Below are 14,189 nucleotides of genomic sequence, written 5' to 3'. Positions count from 1 at the left end.
CTGATAGAACTCTGCACTAAACCCATCTGGTCCTGGGCTTTTTTTGGTTGGGAGACTATTAATAACTGCTTCTATTTCTTTAGGTGATATGGGACTGTTTAGATGGTCAACTTGATCCTGATTCAACTTTGGTACCTGGTATCTGTCCAGAAATTTGTCCATTTCGTCCAGGTTTTCCAGTTTTGTTGAGTATAGCCTTTTGTAGAAGGATCTGATGGTGTTTTGGATTTCTTCAGGATCTGTTGTTATGTCTCCCTTTTCATTTCTGATTTTGTTAATTAGGATTTTGTCCCTGTGCCCTTTAGTGAGTCTAGCTAAGGGTTTATCTATCTTGTTGATTTTCTCAAAGAACCAACTCCTCGTTTGGTTAATTCTTTGAATAGTTCTTCTTGTTTCCACTTGGTTGATTTCACCCCTGAGTTTGATTATTTCCTGCTGTCTACTCCTCTTGGGTGAATTTGCTTCCTTTTTTTCTAGGGCTTTTAGATGTGTTGTCAAGCTGCTAGTATGTGCTGTCTCCCGTTTCTTCTTGGAGGCACTCAGAGCTATGAGTTTCCCTCTTAGAAATGTTTTCATTGTGTCCCATAGGTTTGGGTACGTTGTGGCTTCATTTTCATTAAACTCTAAAAAGTCTTTAATTTCTTTCTTTATTCCTTCCTTGACCAAGGTATCATTGAGAAGAGTGTTATTCAGTTTCCACGTGAATGTTGGCTTTCCATTATTTATGTTGTTATTGAAGATCAGTCTTAGGCCATGGTGGTCTGATAGGATACATGGGACAATTTCAATATTTTTGTATCTATTGAGGCCTGTTTTGTGACCAATTATATGGTCAATTTTGGAGAAGGTCCCGTGAGGTGCTGAGAAGAAGGTATATCCTTTTGTTTTAGGATAAAATGTTCTGTAGATATCTGTCAGGTCCATTTGTTTCATAACTTCTGTTAGTTTCACTGTGTCACTGTTTAGTTTCTGTTTCCACGATCTGTCCTTTGAAGAAAGTGGTGTGTTGAAGTCTCCCACTATTATTGTGTGAGGTGCAATGTATTCTTTGATCTTTACTAAAGTGTCTCTAATGAATGTGGCTGCCCTTGCATTTGGTGCGTAGATATTCAGAATTGATAGTTCCTCTTGGAGGATTTTACCTTTGATGAGTATGAAGTGTCCCTCCTTGTCTTTTTTGATAACTTTGGGTTGGAAGTCGATTTTATCCGATATTAAAATGGCTACTCCAGCTTGTTTCTTCAGTCCATTTGCTTGGAAAATTGTTTTCCAGCCTTTCACTCTGAGGTAGTGTCTGTCTTTTTCCCTCAGATGGGTTTCCTGTAAGCAGCAGAATGTTGGGTCCTGTTTGTGTAGCCAGTCTGTTAGTCTATGTCTTTTTATTGGGGAATTGAGTCCATTGATATTAAGAGATATTAAGGAAAAGTAATTGTTGCTTCCTTTTATTTTTGTTGTTAGAGTTGGCATTCTGTTCTTGTGGCTGTCTTCTTTTTGGTTTGTTGAATGATTAATTTCTTGGTTGTTCTAGGGCATGATTTCCGTCCTTGTATTGCTTCTTTTCTGTTATTATCCTTTGAAGGGCTGGATTTGTGGAAAGATATTGTGTGAATTTGTTTTTGTCCTGGAATACTTTGGTTTCTCCATCTATGGTAATTGAGAGTTTGGCCGGGTATAGTAGCCTGGGCTGGCATTTGTGTTCTCTTAGTGTCTGTATAACATCTGTCCAGGCTCTTCTGGCTTTCATAGTCTCTGGTGAAAAGTCTGGTGTAATTCTGATAGGCCTTCCTTTATATGTTACTTGACCTTTCTCCCTTACTGCTTTTAATATTCTATCTTTATTTAGTGCATTTGTTGTTCTGATTATTATGTGTCGGGAGGAATTTCTTTTCTGGTCCAGTCTATTTGGAGTTCTGTAGGCTTCTTGTATGATCATGGGCATCTCTTTTTTTATGTTTGGGAAGTTTTCTTCTATTATTTTGTTGAAGATATTAGCTGGCCCTTTAAGTTGAAAATCTTCATTCTCATCAATTCCTATTATCCGTAGGTTTGGTCTTCTCATTGTGTCCTGGATTACCTGGATGTTTTGAGTTAGGATCCTTTTGCATTTTGTATTTTTTTTGACTGTTGTGTCGATGTTCTCTATGGAATCTTCTGCACCTGAGATTCTCTCTTCCATTTCTTGCATTCTGTTGCTGATGCTCGCATCTATGGTTCCAGATCTCTTTCCTAGGGTTTCTATCTCCAGCGTTGCCTCGCTTTGGGTTTTCTTTATTGTGTCTACTTCCCCTTTTAGTTCTAGTATGGTTTTGTTCATTTCCATCACCTGTTTGGATGTGTTTTCCTGTTTTTCTTTAATGATTTCTACCTGTTTGGCTGTGTTTTCCTGCTTTTCTTTAAGGGCCTGTAACTCTTTAGCAGTGCTCTCCTGTAATTCTTTAAGTGACTTATGAAAGTCCTTCTTGATGTCCTCTATCATCATCATGAGAAATGTTTTTAAATCTGGGTCTAGATTTTCGGTTGTGTTGGGGTGCCCAGGACTAGGTGGGGTGGGAGTGCTGCGTTCTGATGATGGTGAGTGGTCTTGATTTCTGTTAGTAGGATTCTTATGTTTGCCTTTCGCCATCTGGTAATCTCTGAAGCTAGCTGTTTTAGTTGTCACTGTTAAGAGCTTGTTCTTCAGGTGACTCTGTTAGCCTCTATAAGCAGACCTGGAGGGTAGCACTCTCCTTAGTTTCAGTGGGCAGAGTATTCTCTGCAGGCAAGCTCTCTTCTTGCAGGGCAGGTACCCAGATATCTGGTGTTCGAACCAGACTCCTGGCAGAAGTTGTGTTCCACTCACTAGAGGTCTTAGGATCTCGTGTGGAATCCTGTGTGGGCCCTTGCGGGTGTCAGGCTTCTCCGCTGGCAAGGTAGCCCGGGGCTCGAGTGGAGCGGAAGGGGTTTGTGCCCCAAATCAAGCCCGGGTAGCCTGCTTCCCTATGTACCTCAGTCTCAGTTTCCGCGGGATTGGATTGGGGCAGGCGCTATGTTCCACTCACCAGAGGTCTTAGGATCCCGTGGGGAGTCCCGTGTGGGCCCTTGCGGGTGTTGGGCAAGTCTCTGCTGGCAAGGTAGCCCCCCCACTTTCTCTTTTATTAGATTCATCATAACTGATTTTGTGTTGAGATCCTTGGTCCACTTGGATGTCAGCTTTGTACAAAGAAATAAGAATTGATCCATTTGCTTTCTTCTACATGCAGACTGCCAGTTAAACCAGCAACTGTTGTTGAAAATGCTTTCTTTTTTCCAGTGGATGGTTTTAGTTCCTTTGTCAAAGATCTACTGACCATAGGAGTGTGGGTTAATTTCTAGGTCTTCAATTCTATTCCATTGATCTCCCTACCTGTCTCTGTACTAATACCACACCGTATAATCACTATTGCTCTGTAATACAGCTTGAGGTCAGGCATGCTGATTCTCCCAAAAGTACTTTAATTATTGAGAATAGTTTTTGCTATCCTGGGTTTGTTTGTTTGCTTTTATTCCAGATAAATTTGAGAATTGCTCTTTCTACGTCTTTGAAAAATTGAGTTGAAATTCCAAGTCCAAGTCCAAGATTCTAGGAAAGAAAGCACCTCCCAGGACCCAATGTGGATGACCTTAGGTAAAATGCCCAACAAAACAGTGGGGGGGGGGCGACAACCTGTAGCAACCATATCCAGAGGTCAGCCAAGGCCCCCAATTGGGTGATCAAGCCATCCACTCATCTCCAAATTTTTAACCCAGAATAGCTCATGCTTAAAAGAAATTTGGAGACAAAATGTAGGGTGAAGACTGAAGAAAAGACCATCTAGTAACTGCCACACCTGGGGATTCATCCCATATACAGACACCAAACCCAGATAATATTGCAGATTCCAAGAAGTGCTTGCTGACAGAAACCTGATATAGCTGTCTTCTGAGATGCTCTGTCAGAGCCTGACAAATATAGATGTGGTAGCTCATAGCCAACCATTGGATTGAGCACAGGGTTCCCAATGGAGGAGTTAGAGCAAGAACTGAAGGAGCTGAAGGCTTTTGCAACCCCACAAGAAGAAACAACAATTTCAACCAGCCAGACCCCCCAGGCCTCCCAGGGACTAAACCACCAACCAAAGAGTACACTTGGAGCCATCCATGGCTCTAACCCTATATTTGGAGAGGATGACCTTGTTGGGCATCAGTGGGAGGAGAGGTCCTTGGTCCTGTGATGGTTCAATGCCCCATTGTAGTGGAATGCCAGGGTAGAGAGGCAAGAGTGTGTTGGTGGGTGGATGAGCACCCAGATATAAGGAAGGGGATGGGGCATTGTATGGTGGACTTCTGGAGGGAAAATTGGGAAAGGGGATAATGTTTTAAATGTAAATAAATAAAACATCCAATAAAAAATGGATAAAATATGATGTGGAAAAGATTGATTGTCTTAAATCCACATCAATGATTCTGAATTCTAGAGCTAAACTAATAAGGAAAAGAGAGTCTGTTTGAGACATAGATTCATGATACAGCCTAGTCTGTGGGAAAATCTGTAAGTTTACTGCCTCTGACTTCCAAATGCTGGTATTGAAACCCTGCGCTGCCATCAGACTTCCAAATGTTGGAATAGAAATCATGAGTTCCTTGGGTGCTTCCTCTAGCTTCTCCATTGGGGGCCCTGTGTTCCATCTTATAGATGACTGTGAGCATCCACTTCTGTATTTGCCAGGCACTGGCATGGCCTCACACGAGACAGCTATAACAAGGTCCCTTCAGCAAAATCTTTCTGGCATATGCAGTAGTGTCCAATATGAACTAGCCAGTATCCCCAGAGCTCGAACTCTAGCTGCATATGTAGCAGAAGATGGCCTAGTCAGCAATCATTAGGAAGAGAGGCCTCTTGGTATTGCAAACTTTATATACCCCAGTACAGGGAAATGCCAGGGCCAAGAAGTGGGAGTGGGTGAGTAGGGGAGCAGGGCGGAGGGAGGGTATAGGGAACTTTCGGGATAGCATTTGAAATGTATATAAAGAAAATATCTAATAAAAACAAATTAATTAATTAAAAAAAAAAGAAAAAAGAAATCATGAGCTGCCATGCCCAGGATTTTGGAGATTTGAATCATGTCTTACACAGCTCTAAAATTCATTCTCTTGAAAAGCAGCCTCAGAGTTCCTCATAAGATGAGAAGTGATCTTCTCTATGCTGTTTACACCACTGATGACTTTCTCTGATTTGATTGCTTTGAAACTCCATAGTTCAAATAAAAGAATCTTAGAAAGTGAAAAACTACCTATACACTACAGGTATTATTGGTTTTTAGGTGTATCTTGTGTCTTGAACCTCAATACTGACCAATAAAAGAGTGCAAATATTTATCAAGAAGTGCCCAAGGTCAATGAAAAGTGTAGAATACTATTGTACTAAACTGAAATTACATTCTTACATGAATAGTATGATTTAGTCTCACAGACAAACTGACCAACAACATTCCCTCAACAGTGTGGTTGTCAAACTTTTCTAGCTTGTAGCTTCTCAGAACCAGATTGATGCTAAGGTATTTTACTATAGATTGAACTTAGGGCTACAAGGATGCCTTAGTCAGTAAAACACTTTATTTCTAAACCTGAGAATCTAGGTTTAATTACCCAAACTCTGGTAATAATATTAGCCATGAAGTTGTGATCCTTAAAGCTCAGTGTACTAAGTTCTGAGATTACAAACATGTACCACCACCTCTGCCTATATAAGAATTATAAAATCAGGAAAATTGGTTTAATAGATACATGCTTATGCAAAGACTTTTACAAAGTATATTAATAACACAGAAAAATTATCTGATCCTGATTGAGTGAAACAGAGGAGAGAAGTAGTTCTGTGACATGAGTGTGGTTGACTATAACTGTAAATTTTTTCTTTAGATACAATAATATGAAATAGAATTCTTTTAAAAGAAAATTTAGGATAATAAGGAAGGCAACACTCATTGATATTGACTAGCAGCTATGTGCTTTTATGTCATATGTACATTATTCTTTCTTTTCATTAAAAATCAATTTATTGGGAAAGAGTAGTGCTTTTTACAAATTCCCATTGCAGACCCCAAACATCAGTTGATCTCTTTTCACATTTGGTAGTAGTGTATAAAAATATCAAAACTAGGTAAATTCTGACATAAGATTTCTATGGAATTATTTTGAAATATAGAACTTTGTGTAGTTTAGCAAGTTTTATTTCTATGAATTTACATTACATATTAGACACAGTAACTGTGGCAAAAGATCTTTGCATGATTACTTTACACATACAAATACAGCAAAATTACATAGTACACATTGACTTAAGACTCCATTTTTTCTATAACTTCCTTCATGTGGTTTTATCATGAATTATAATATTTTTTGAAAGTTATTTATTTACATTCCAGATTTTACCCCTCCTCCCATCCACCCCTCAACTCTTTCACATCCCATGCCTACTCCCCACCCTCCAGTCTAAACCTGGATGTCCTTACCTCACAACCACCTGACTTTGAAACTCCCTGGGGCCTACAGTCTCTTGAAGGTTAGGTGCATCATCTCTGAATGAAAACAGACCTGCCAGTCTTCAACTCTATATGTGTTGGGGGCCTCATATCAGCTGGTGTATGCTGCTTGTTTGGTGGTCCAATGTTTAAGAGATCTTGGGGGCCCAGATTAATTGAGATTGCTGGTCCTTCTACAGGGTTGCCCTTTGCCTCAGCTTCTTTCATTCTTTCCCTAATTCAACAACAGGGGTAAGCTGCTTCTGATCATTGGTTGGGTGAAAATATCTGCATCTGACTCTTTCAGCTGCTTATTGGGCCTTCTGGAGTACTATCATGCTAGGTCTCTTTTTGTGAGCACTTCATAGCCTTCAGTAATAGTGTCAAGCTTTAGACCTCTGCCTCAGACCCTCTGGGCCCCTTCGTCTTCGTGAAACGGGTCTCTAGTCACAGGTGGGCAAAGCGTTGGATGAGATGACAGACAGATGCACACAGAAGATGTTGTGTAGAATCTGAATGTAATTTGTCAAGTTGAGCATCAAACTTTTTATACAGAAGAAAATAGGGAAGTTGGGTGACACACCAGCAAGGTATAAAGAGGTTACTGGATTCTTACACAAAACAGAGGAATACAAACACAGAAGGTCTAACAGGAACCACCTGGGGTAGAATTCATTGTTAACAACTAGGATCAAAAAGAGCTCCTCCTAAGGTCCACTTAATTTTAGAAGCCAGGGTCAAGGGCTTCGTGCCCTTGCCATAGTTCTTAATTTAGTCTATTGTATAGTCTACCTTCCCCCTAGGCCATTGTTAATATGTGTGTATGGGTGTAACTCAGCTATCTATAGTTCTAAGTATCTATCCTGGTTCCTCCTTAGGTCTCAATCTTCCTTCTTCCTAGATGATGGTAAATTCCTGTGTAGGGCAGTGACTTAGCTTTTATTCAAAGTGATAGTGTAATACCAGAGGCAATTCTGAATGTCACTGAATAGGCAACATTCTTCCTGAATTCCAAGCCCATGGTCTGATCAAGGACTTTCTAGGACATTGGAACACTGGTGAAGGCTTTACTATGTCAGAATTCAATCTTAAAAGGCACTTATAATAGGATAATACTAAAAGAGAGCATGTGGATCCATACACCAGACTAACTCAGGAATGGAATATTAATGTATGGGTTACAGAGGACGCCAGACTCCAGGAGGTGAGTTTCCGTGAAACTCTCTGTCTCATGAGTAGCTTCCAAGCCACTCAGCCTATCAAGCTGACTCCACCAGAGTTCATGGCAGACCTCCCCTTAAGATGGATCAAACTTTGGGTCTGTTACTGGACTTTCTTTTCTTCAGGTTTCTCTCCATTTCCATCCCTGCAGTTCTTTCAGACAGGACCAAATATGGGTCAGAGTTTTGACTGGTGGATGTCAACCCCTCCCTCACTAGATTCCTTGTTTTTCTGCTGAAGGTGGGCTTTGTACTTTTCCTCCCCTTAATGTTGGACATTCCATTTAAGGTCCCTCCCTTTGAGTGCTGAGAGTCTCTCACCTCCCATGTCTCTGGTGCATTCTGGAGGGTCCCCTCAAACTTCTACCTCCCAAAGTTGCCTGTTTGCATTCTTTCTGCTGGCTGTCAGGGCTTCAGTCATTTTCCTCCACTCAGTACTAGATGAGGTTCCTCTCCCCCAACTGTCCACTTTCACTCCAGGTCCCTCCATCCCTACCCTCTTGTGATTTCTTTCTATTCCCTTCCAAGTGAGACTGAGGCATTCTCACCTGGGCACTTCAGCTTGTTGACTTTTCGAGTTCTGTGGACTGTATCTTGGGTATTCTGTATGTTTTTGTTTGTTTTTGTTTTTGTTGTTTTGTTTTAATTTTTTGTTTTGCTTGTTTTGTATTTTTGGCTAATATTCACTGATTAATGAGTACATACAGTGCATGTCCTTTTGGGTCTATTTTAATTTTCTACATAAAGGCAGCCAGTTAGACCAGCACCATTTATATATGATGCTTCTTTTTTTTCTATTGTATATTTTGGTGTCTTTGTCAAAGATCAAGTGTCCATAAGTAAATGGTTTTACTTCTGAGTCTTCAATTCTATTTCATTGATCAACATGAGTGTCTTTGTACCAATTCCATGCAGTTTTTATCACTATTGCTCTGTAGTAAGGCTTGAGGTCAGGGATGATGATCCCCCCAGCTCTTCCTTAATTGTTAAGAATTGTTTTCAATATTCTAGGTTTTTTGCCTTTCCAGATGCATTTGAGAATATCCCTTTCCATGTCTTTGAAGAATTGTGTTGAAATTTTGGTGGGGATTACATTGAATCTAAAGATCGCCTTTGGTAGGTTGGCCACTTTTTCTATGTTAATTCTGACAATCCATGAGCATGGGAGATCTCTCAATTTTCTTGGATCTTCAATTTCTTTCTTGAGAGACTTAAAGTTATTGTCATACAGATCTTTCACTTGTTTGGTTAGAATTACCCAAAGACGTCTATAATATTTATGAGTATTGTAAAGGGAATTGGTTCCCTAATTTCTTTCTCAGCCAGTGTATCACTTGTATAAAGGAAAGCTACTAATTTATTTGAGTTAATTTTATATCCAGTCACTTTGCTGAAGTTATTTATCAGCTGGAAAAGTTCTATGGTAGAATATTTGTGATCACTTATTTATACTATCATAGCATCTGCAAATAGTGATACCTTTATTTCTTCTTTGCCAATTTGTACCCACTTGATCTCTTTTTCTTGTCTTATTGTTCTAGATACCACTTCAAGAACTATATTGAATAGATATGGGGTGAGTGGGTATCCATATCTTGTCCCGGATTTTAGTGGGATTTCTTCATGTATGTCTCTATTTAATAAGCTATTGGCTGTTGGATTGCAGTAATTTGCTGTTATTATGTTAGGTATGTGACTTGGATTCCAAATCTCTTCAAAACTTTTAACATGAAAGTGTGTTATATTTTGTCAAATGCTTTTTCTGCATCTAAGAAGATGATCATGTGATATTTTTTCTTTGAGTTTGTTTATATGGTGGATTAAATTAATGGATTTTCCTATATTAAAACAACCTTTGGGATGAAGCCAAATTGATCATGGTGAATGATGGTTTTGATGTGCCCTTGGATTTGGTTTGCAATAATTTTATTGAGTATTTTTGCATCGATATTCATAAGCCAGATTGTTTTGAAGTTCTCTTTTTTTTGGTTGGGTATTTGTTTGGCTTAGCTATCAGAGTAATTGTGGCTTCACAGAATGAGTTAGGTAGTGTTCCTTCTCCCTCTATTTTATGGAATAATTTCAGGAAAATTGGTATCAGGTCTTCTTTGAATGTCTAGTAGAATTCTACACTAAATCCATATAGTCCTGGTCTTTCTGGTTGGAAGGTTTTTAATGACTTCCTCTATTTCCTTATGTGATATGAGCCTGTTTAAATAGTTACCTGCTCTTTTTTTAACTTTGGTATGTGGTATCTGTCTAGAAAACCATCCATTTCATCTAGATTTTCCAGTTTTGTTGAGTATAGGCTTTTATAGTTGTATCTGATGATTTTTTGAATTTCCTCTGTTTCTGTTCTTATGTTTTCCTTTTTATTTCTGATTTTGTTAATTTGGATACTGCCTCTCTGACCTTTAGTAAGTTTGGCTAAGGGTTTATTTATATTGTTGATTTTCTTAAAGAAACAGCTTTTGGTTTTGTTGACTCTTTGCATTGTTTTCTTTGTTTCCATTTAGTTGATTTCAGTTCCGAGTTTTACTATTTCCTGCCTTCTACTTCTATTGTGTGAGTTTGCTTGTTTTTGTTCTAGAGCTCGCACATGTACTGTAAAGTTTTTAGTATAAGATATCTCTTCAATTTCTTTACCAGGGCAGTTAGTGCTATGAACTTTCCTCTTAGCACTGCTTTCATTGTGTCCCATAAGTTTTGGTATGATGTGTCAATATTTTCATTAAATTCCAGGAAGTCTTTAATTTCTTCCTTTATTTCTTCTCTGAGCAAGTTATCATTGAGTAAAGAGTTGTTCAGTTTCTACATGTATGTGGGCATTCTTTAGTTTTTGCTGTTATTGAAGATCAGGCGTTAGGCCACAGTGATCTAATAGGATACATGGTATTATTTTAATCTTCTTGTATAGGTTGAGGTTTTTTTTTTTTGACAAATTATATAGTTTATTTTGGATAAGGTACTATGAGGTGCTGAGAAAAAGGTGTTTGTTTTGTTGTTGTTGTTGTTGTTGTTTTAGGGTGAAATGTTCTATAGGTATGTGTTAAATCCATTTGGTTCATAACCTCTCTTAGTTTCACTGTGTCTCTGTTTAGTTTCTGTTTCAATGACCTGTCCATGGGTGAGAGTGGGGTATTGAAGTCTCACACTATTCAATGTGTGTTTTCAGTTTTACAAAGTTTTTTTGTTTTTGTTTTTGTTTTTGTTTTTGTTTTTGTTTTTGTTTTGTTTTTTTTTTGTTTTTTTTGTTTTGTTTTTTTTTTTTTTTTTTTTTTTTAATGAATGTTGGTGCTCTAGCATTTGGGGCATAGATGTTCAGAATTGGTGGATTTCCCCCTTGAGGAATATGAAGTATCCTTCTTCATCATGCTTGATATCTTTTGGTTGAAAGTCTATTTTATTGGATATTAGGATGGTAACTTCTACTTGTTTCCTGGGACTATTTGTTTGAAAGATCTCTTTCCATCCATGTACTCTGAGATAGTGGCTGTTTTTGTTATTGAGATGTGTTTCATATATGCAAGAAAATGCTGAATCATCTTTGCAAACCCAGTCAGTTAACATATATTTTTCCCACATTTTTATTAGATATTTTCTTCATTTACATTTCAAAAGCTATCCCAAAAGTCCCTATACCCTCCCCCTGCCCTGCTCCCTACTACCCACTTCTTGGCCCTGGCGTACCCCTGTACTGGGGCATATAAAGTTTTCTAGACTAAGGGGCCTCTCTTCCCAATGATGGCCAACTAGGCCATCTTCTGCTACATATGCAGCTAGAGACACGAGCTTTGGGGGTACTGATTAGTTCATATTGTTGTTCCAACTATAGGGTTGCAGACCCCTTCAGCTCTTGGGTACTTTCTCTAGCTCCTATATTGGGGCCCTGTGTTCTATCCTATAGATGACTGTGAGTATCCACTTCTGTATTTGCCAGGCACTGGCAAAGCCTCACAGGAGACAGCTATATCAGGGTCCCTTCAGCAAAATTTTGCTGGTGTATGCAATACTGTCTGTGTCTGGTGGCTGATTATGAGATGGACCCCCAGGTGGGGCAGTTAAGATATATTTTTATAGATGAGTTGAATCCATTAATATTGAGAGATATTAAAGAGAGATGACTGTTGGTTGCTGGTATGTTTGTTCTTCTAGGTGGCTTTATGTGCTTGTGCTTCTCTTCCTTCGAATTTGTTGTTAGATGTTTAATATTTTGTCTTTTCTTTTTTGTAGGTCCCTTCCTTGTGTTGGAGTTTTCCTTCTAGGATCTGTAGGACTGGATTGGGAGATAGATACTGTTTGAATTTGGTTTTGTCCTGGAATATTTTGGATTCTCAATCTATGTTGATTGAGAGTTTTGCTGGGTTTAGTAGCCTGGGCTGGCATTTGTGTTCTCTTCAAGTCTGCAAGACCTCTGAACAGGCTCTTCTGGTATTCATAGACTCTGTTGAGAAGTCTGGTGTAATTCTGATAGGTCTACATTTGTATGTTACTTGGTTCATTTCCCTAGCATAGTTTAATAGCATTCCTTTGTTCTGTGGGTTTAGCGTTTTAATTATTATGTGACAAGAGGATTTTCTTTTCTTGTTCCATTTATTTGGTATTCTATAGGCTTCCTGTACCTTTATGGCCATCTCTTTCTTTAGGTTGGGGAATTTTTCTTCTATGATTTTGTTAAAGTCACTTTCAGGTCCTTTGAGCTGGGCTTTTTCTTTCTCATCTATTTCAATTATTCTTAGATTTGGTTTTTCATTGTGTTCTGAATTTGCTGGATGCTTTGGGTTAGGAGTATTTTATGTTTTGAATTTTCTTTGACATTTTTGTCAATCTCTTCTATGGTATCTTCTACACTTGAGATTCTCTCTTCTATCTTTTGTATTATGTTGGTGATACTTTCATCTGTAGTTTCTGACCTCTTTCCCAGGTTTAGCATTTCCAGGTCTCCCTCCATTTATGTTTTCTTTATCATTTCCCCTTCTACTTTAATTCTTGGATTGCCTTATTCAATTCCTTCACCTGTTTACCTGTGTTTTCCTATATTTCTTTCAGTGAGTTACTGATATTGTCCTTAAAGGACTCTACCATCTTTTTGAGATAGGACTTTAGGACAGATACCCGATTTTCATGTGTGCTGGTGTTTTCAGGGCTTACTAAGTTGGGATCACTGGTTTCTGATGATGCCCACTTATTTTGGCTTCTACTGCTTATGGTCTTGTATTTTCCTCTCTCTATCTGGATATCCCTGGTGTTTGTTGGTCTGGGTGACTGTCTGGAATCTGCTGCTTTTGTCCCTGGGTTCTTTCAGGTATCCCAGTAGGCCTGCATCCCTGGCTGTAGCAGACCACTTGTGTGGCTTTCCAAATGGGGGCTCGAACAGGGGCAGAGAAGCTGCTGATCTGTTGCCCTGGCTGCAGCATATCTCCTGTGAGGCCTTCGGACTGATGGGTCTTCAGTGGAGCAGTCAAGCTGTTGTCGAACTAGTCTGAGTGCAGTTGATCTTCAATTGCTTTGAATGCAGTGGATACTCAACTGATCTGAGTGCTGTGGGTCCTCCAGTTTGGATCAGGATATGGTTTCTTCCAGCTAGGAATCTGCCCCAACAGAAAGGACCAGGCAGATGGGGTGGAATAGGAGTGTTTTTGTGAGGGTGAGATTTTTGTGGGTGATGGGTCCTGAGTCCACAGGGCTCTCAGTGGCAGCTCTGGTACTCAGGCGTAGGGGATGCTGGAAGGGTTCTTACCAACTCCTCTAAGTGCAGCAGGTCCTATAGTATGGGTCAGGATATGGTGTCTTCACTGGAGCAGACCAGCTAGGGGTCTTCTCCAGCAGAAAGGACCAGGAAGAAGAAATATATACACTTTTCTTTAAAAAATAATGTAGCTCCAGTGCAGACCATGTATCAAACGGTGTTGATGCTTTTATTCTTACAGTGCAGATTACTATGAAATTCCGTCATGCTGTCAGGAGTAGTGAAGTTGTTTTGTGCATTTTCAGCTGTGTGATCTTCTAGAGAAGAACCATATCACTGGTCTTGAAGAATTATAAATTGAAAAATATTCAGCTTATGCTACTGGGTCCTGGTAGACACTGAACAACTGGCCAAGGAATACAAACTGAATGTAACTGGCACTAACTTTGGCTTTGGTTCAAACTTTGTCTATAATTCAGCAGATTTTCCAAATGTATGTTAAAAGATAAACACAATGAATGAGTGAGCAAGCAAGAGTATAACAAGAAGACCCATCAAGCTTCATTAGAAAGCTTTTCAAAACCTCACATCATTGCCCCTTCTTCTTGTACTAGAGACAATTCCTTTGATAAGACACATATGTGTGCATGCGTGCACGCGCGCGCACACACACACACACACACACACACACACACACACACACACTAGAACTTGCAAGTAAATGAAAGAGGTAGAAATTTTTCATAATTAGTATTTAATGGA

The sequence above is a fragment of the Mus musculus genome, chromosome 1, assembly GCF_000001635.26.
Source record: "Mus musculus strain C57BL/6J chromosome 1, GRCm38.p6 C57BL/6J".
Lineage (NCBI taxonomy): Eukaryota > Metazoa > Chordata > Mammalia > Rodentia > Muridae > Mus > Mus musculus.
This window is presented reverse-complemented; position numbering follows the sequence as displayed.